Consider the following 6,000-nt stretch of genomic DNA (forward strand, 5'->3'; position numbering starts at 1 on the left):
TTTGGCTCCCTCGGCTCCTCCGGCCTGGGTCAGGGTTAGAAAACATACTCTTCACTTGGGACACCACCTGCCTGGAGAGAAGTAAGCCAGGGTACTCAATTCATAGAGGGGGCAACTGAGGCCCAAGAGGACGGAGGTATCCAGGCATGGTAGAACACACCTGTAGCCCCTGCACGCAGGGGGCTGAGGCAGGAGTTGCAAGGATGGGGCCAGCCTGGGCTATAAGGTAAGACCCTGTCAAAGGAGAGAGGGAAAGGAAGGAAGAAAAGGGAGTTTGGGGTGTCCTGCATATACTCGTGTGTATCTCTGGTGTCCCCATAAGCAACTCTTGTCACACACAGAACAGTGTGGTCCTGTAAGATTATAAAGGAGCTGAAGCATTCCTATGGCCAAACACCGAGGTAGCACACGCATCCTCACAGTGTCTGAAGGGATGCTGGTGTGAGCAGATGTGTAACCCCATGGCAGACAGTCACGTGCCGTGAGGCGCAGCCCGGGGTAGTAACACCAGGCTGTGCCTTCGCAGCGCTTCACACTGTCATTCCCCAGATTGATCCCTGTGCTTATTAAACAATAGATCGCGGAGGCTGTCGATGTGCCTCAGGCTAGAAAGCCTTGCCTAGCATCCCCAGGCCCCCAGTCTAGCCACCTCATTGTATACACCGTGTAATTGTAAGGTAGTGTGCTGTGGTGTGCCCCGTGTCTCACTGCGTTGTCTCCAGCGCATCATTTAATTGTGTTTTCTGCATGGTGGCCTCAGGAGCAACAGGCATCAATACACAGAGGTTAGAGGCCAGGGGTCTTAGGGTTGTGTAAACGTGCTGTTACATTGTCTGGTTAGCACAATGGCTAAATCCCCTAACCTTGTGTATTATGAAACATGTCCTCACTTCACAGTGAGGACACACACACACACACACACACACACACACACACACACACACACACACATATACACAATATTTAGTCACTGGTAAGTTGGTAGGCAGAGACTCTCATGACCTGGAAGTGGGAGGAAGCTTGAAAGGCAGCTACCTCAGTGAGTCCTTGGCATCCATCACATGTCCCTAGGCTTAGGTTGCTGCCTGCTGGTTCTCACTTAGGAACTGATTATGATCTTTCATCACATGGTTCTGGTGTCAGAACTTGTCTGAGGACTCAGGTACTGTCCCTTGGTGACAGAAATCAGCCCAGAATTCATTTCTATCAAACCTCTGCCCTTCAGAGCCAACAGCTTGGCTCGTGGCCAGGGCCCAGAGTCAGTGGCCTCCCAGGGAAGTCACTGCAACAAAGAAAGGCAGCCCTCCAGAAAGGCGGAGAATGGGTTTCCTGGGAAGAGAGGGAATAGGATTGTATGGAGGGTGGGGACAACCCAGCCTTCCAAGAGCCTGGCTGGTGACACAGAGTGCTGCAGCCTCAGGCCCTGGAGGCAGAGCCAGAGGACAAGCTCCAGAGCAGCTACATAGTGAGTCTCAGAAACAAACAAACAAACAAACAAACAACACTCCCCAAAGGTGTTTCATGCTTGAAAACAACAACCAAGGTTGGGAATGCATCTCAGTGACAAGGCTTGGTTCCATCTCCACACAAAATAAATATTAAAAATCAATCAATAAGTAATATGCATCAGCTAAAAATAATTTTAAAACAGCACCCTGGCAAATCAACGTTCCTTGTTCTCGGATCCTTGGTCAATGCAGATGGGAGGAGTCCCAGCAGGAGGGTCCTGCACCATGAATGCCAGCACACCTGTCCCACCATGATGGACAGCACCCCAAAATGAATCAGAATAAATCTTTCCTCTTAAAGGCTTTCAGGTATTTGGTCACAGCTGTGTGAAAAGCAACTAGGTAGTGCCTCCTGGAAAGGATACCCAGCTACTTATTAACTCGAGTGCACTTAGCCCTACGGTGTTGGAAAAATCATTGTTTGCTGGGTGGGTGAAGTAATCGATGGAATTTGAGCTAAAGAAATTTTATGCCTGGATAATGATGGGTACGATGTATACTCTCCAAGAAAGGTCATTGCTCTATTGCTCTCCACTTTATACTTTGAGACAGGGTCTCTCGCTGAACCCACAGCTTGCTGCCTGGGCAGTCTAAGCTGGCAGCTTAATCTGGGGAGTTCCGGTCTCCTCTTTCCAAGAGCTAGGACGGCAGGGGGCTACCATGCCAAGCTGGAATTCAAAACTTACTATCATTATTATTACTAGTGTGTGTACATGATGGGGGAGGTACATGTCCCCGTAAGCATGTGGGGGTTAGGGGAAACTTTGTGGGGTGGGGTGGTGGTTTGAATGAGAACGGTTCTCCGGAGACACCAGTATTTGGTCCCAGTCAGGGTGCTTTAGGAGGTGTGGCTTTGGTAGAGGAAGTACATCCCTGGGGGCGGGCTTGGAGAATTCATAGCTTCTCCCTACTTCCTGTTCACTCTCCGCTTGGTGCTCTCAGCTCCCTGCTCCCGTGGCAGTGCCCGCCACTCACGGCTTGCCTCCCTGCCAGGCTGGACTCTTGCTCTTCTGGAACCCTAAGTCCAAATAAACCCTTCCTCCTGAAAGTTACCTTGGTCGTGGTGCCTATCGCAGCAGCAGGAAGTAACTAATACAGCAGGTTCTCCCCTTCCACCTCTACACGGGGTCTAGAGATTGGACTTAGTCATCAGGCCTGTGTGGCAAGCGCTTTAACCACTGAGCCATCTCCCCAGCCTTCCTCATTTGGCTTGTTGACACAGGGTCTCTGGGAGCCCAAGCGAGCCTCAGTCTCTCTGTGTAGCCAAGGGTGACCTTGAACTCCTAATCCCCCTTCCAAATTCTGATATTATTGAAATGTCTTTAAAGGATAAGTGTGACGATTTTTGAAGAACCCGTTAGGGCTAGAGGTCAGATCAATGGAATAAGTTCTTACTTAGTAGTGTACATAAACCTGGCCTCCACCCTCCCAACCTCAAGCAAAAAATAAGTTTTAAAAAAATCCCAGCACTCAGGAGGCAGACACAGGCAGATCTCTGAGTTCAAGGCCAGCTTGGTCTACAGAATGAGTTCCAGGGCAGCCAGGACTACACAGTGCAGCCCTGTCTCAAAAAAAAAAAAGAGTATAATCAATCTGCTATTGCAAAGGAGCCTGTAAAAGCAGAGACCTCAGGCAACCTGAGACCCCAACATGATCTCCCCAGAGCTCTCAGAGCTCATAAGTCTCATTGCTTTCTCCAAAGAAGAAGCCATCTCAATGACCTTCAATTATTAATAATTCTTTATGATCATGACAGTCCTGGTTTGTGGTGATATATTGTGTACCCTAATAAACTTGCCTGAGAGTCAGAGGACAGAGCCGGTCACTAGATTAGACATAGAGGTCAGGCAGTGGTGGCACACACCTTTAATCCTAGCACTTGCGATCTCATGCTTTTGCTTGGGAAGCACACACACCTTTAATCCCAGGAAGTAATATGGCAGGGCAGAGAAAGGTACATAAGGTGTGAGGAAACAGGAACTCACTCTCTTGAGGCTGAGGATTTTATAGAGGTAAGAACTAGTGGCTGACTGTTCTTCTTCTCTGACCTTTCAGCTTTCACCCTGATATCTGGCTCTGGTTTTTTTTTTTTGTTTGTTTGTTTTTTTTAATTAAAAGACTATCTAAGATTCGAACAACACTTGTCTGCATCAATTAGTCCAGCAATGTGTTATATTACACATGACTTAACCACAGGGCCGTATCTGGGGTTCATTGACAGCCAGTTTGCTCCTGGTGACCCGGTACAATGTTCTTGTGCAAGCTGGAAAGCTATGGGACAATACTTGCATGTGACATGTTGAAGAAACAAGAGAAGCCTTGAAACATGGGAGAGGGTGACACTGTTTACTGTTTGTGGGAAACTGTGAGAGCCAATGTTACATTTTAAGTTTTCATTACAATGCCTAAGAGATTCATGGAACAAAAATGCCTCTGACCTGCAAGCCCCTTGCCCAAGGACAGACAGTTCCTGAAAATGCAGGAGGCTACTGTTTGTGGGAGATAACAAGCCACATGCTTTTCATTCCCCTAAACAAGTTTGTTTGACTTATCTGCACAAATGTGCTTGATCACATGTGGGTGGGAGGTTCACAGGCTGAAGGTATGTCAGATGTATGCTTGCCCCTTACTGGACCTAATGGGAAATGCAATGAATTATGGGTTTTCCTTCTTAAGTCTACAAACTGTGATTCTGGGCCATTTTCCAGGAACCTAGGTATAGACCTGGCCAGAGCCCATCTACCTGGCTGGTATTTAAGTAAAGCTTGTTTTAAATTTGGCTTTAAACTGTGATATTGGTCTTTTTCTCGATCAGCAGGCAGGATTAACAAAACCTCACTAAGTTGGAGGACACAGTAAAACAATGGTAATAGTCACTTTAGACTCTTATTTGGTCCTACACAATGAACCATGAAATGCATAAAGTAAATGGTGTCCTTACCCTGTGTGTAATTGTAGAGCTAACCATGTTGATACATACGGCCATGTGGTGATTGGAAAGAAAATGGCACCGATAGGGAGTGGCGCTATGAGGAGGTGTGGCCTTATTGGAGTAGGTGTGGCCTTGTTTGAGGAAGTGCATCACTGTGGGGGTGGGCTTTGTGAGGTCTCCCATGCTCAAGTGACACCTCCCAGCACAGTTGTGTCTGCTGCCTGTGGATCCAGATGTAAAACTCTCAGCTCCTTCTCCAGCACCAGGTCTGTCTTCGCGTAGCCATGTCCCACCACAATGATAATGGACTAGATCTCTGAAACTGTAAGCTACCCAATTAAATGCTTTCCTTTATAAGAGTTTCTGTGGTCATGGTGTCTCTTCACAACAATAGAACACTAAGACAGGCCATTAAGTAGGTGCTCTCATATCACCTCAATAATAATAATCACCCCGTGATTTGCTGTCCCTGGGCAGTTGAGTCACAGGGTGACAGAGGTTTCTCAACCATTGTAATTGTATGGAATCCCCGTTGCAGATGTGTTTTTTCTTTGACTAGCATGTCATTATATGGTGTGTGATTAGTGTCTTAATCTCTAGGGAGCATCCCTGGTCATCCCCCATATGTAAAACAAGTCCTGGCTAAGGAGATGCTCTTTCATAATTCATAATGGCTCACTAAGAAAGGAGCAGATGGCTTGAGTTCAGTGACTGACGGAGGAGGGAGATGGAAGTCTTTAGACTGCACTAGGCGAGGCTGGCAGCTGTGAAAACTCGCTTTGCCCACGTTGAGACCTCTTCAGCAGTGTGCCGCTGCACACATCCCTTAAGAGCCCATGGGTAAAGACAGTGAAGACTTCCTATTGTTTCCTTGGGTGCAGCTATCTCCTCCAGACTTTGGTTTCTAAACCTCAAATGGTTGTTCAGAACCTAATGGCTGAACAGAGTGCGAGAGAGCTCAACAGAGCTACAGACTAGCTCAAAGGAGCTTCCAAATTGTCAAGGCCTGTCTGCAGAGGAAGTGGTAGCCAAAGAGTTCAAAACAACAACAACAACAACAACAAGTCAGTCACCAAATGTTAGTGACCAACAATGGTTCAAAAAGAACCCTGACAGCTAACAAGAACCTCCCTGCTGCACCCCGCCCCACAAACAAACAAACAAACAAACAAACCAGGAAGGTGAAGCTGGAAGTGTCTTGATGGGGAGAGACTTACCAAAGATCAGACTTTTTCCAGAATTCCAAGTCCCAATACCCCTGTTCTGTTTCAGCAAGCAAGGGTAAAAATGCTGGGTGAGGTGGAGGGTAGGGAAATGTCCCTGGAACAAGAGGACCCCAGCAAGGGCTGTGACCCTCCCATCTTTCCATCCAGGTCCAGCTTGCTGTGAGAGACAGACGCCCTCCCCCCCAGCTATGCCCTTTCTCCTGGAGGACTCACCAAAACCATTCCTGGAGCTAGGGTCAGAGCCAGTGCCCTGGCAGCCCGAAATAGCTAGGCTCGCCATTCTTCCTCAGTACACCAGGGAAAGGAGTGAAAAACCTAGAAAAGAGACTCATTT

This window comes from Peromyscus leucopus, chromosome 14 (genome assembly GCF_004664715.2).
Source record: "Peromyscus leucopus breed LL Stock chromosome 14, UCI_PerLeu_2.1, whole genome shotgun sequence".
NCBI lineage: Eukaryota > Metazoa > Chordata > Mammalia > Rodentia > Cricetidae > Peromyscus > Peromyscus leucopus.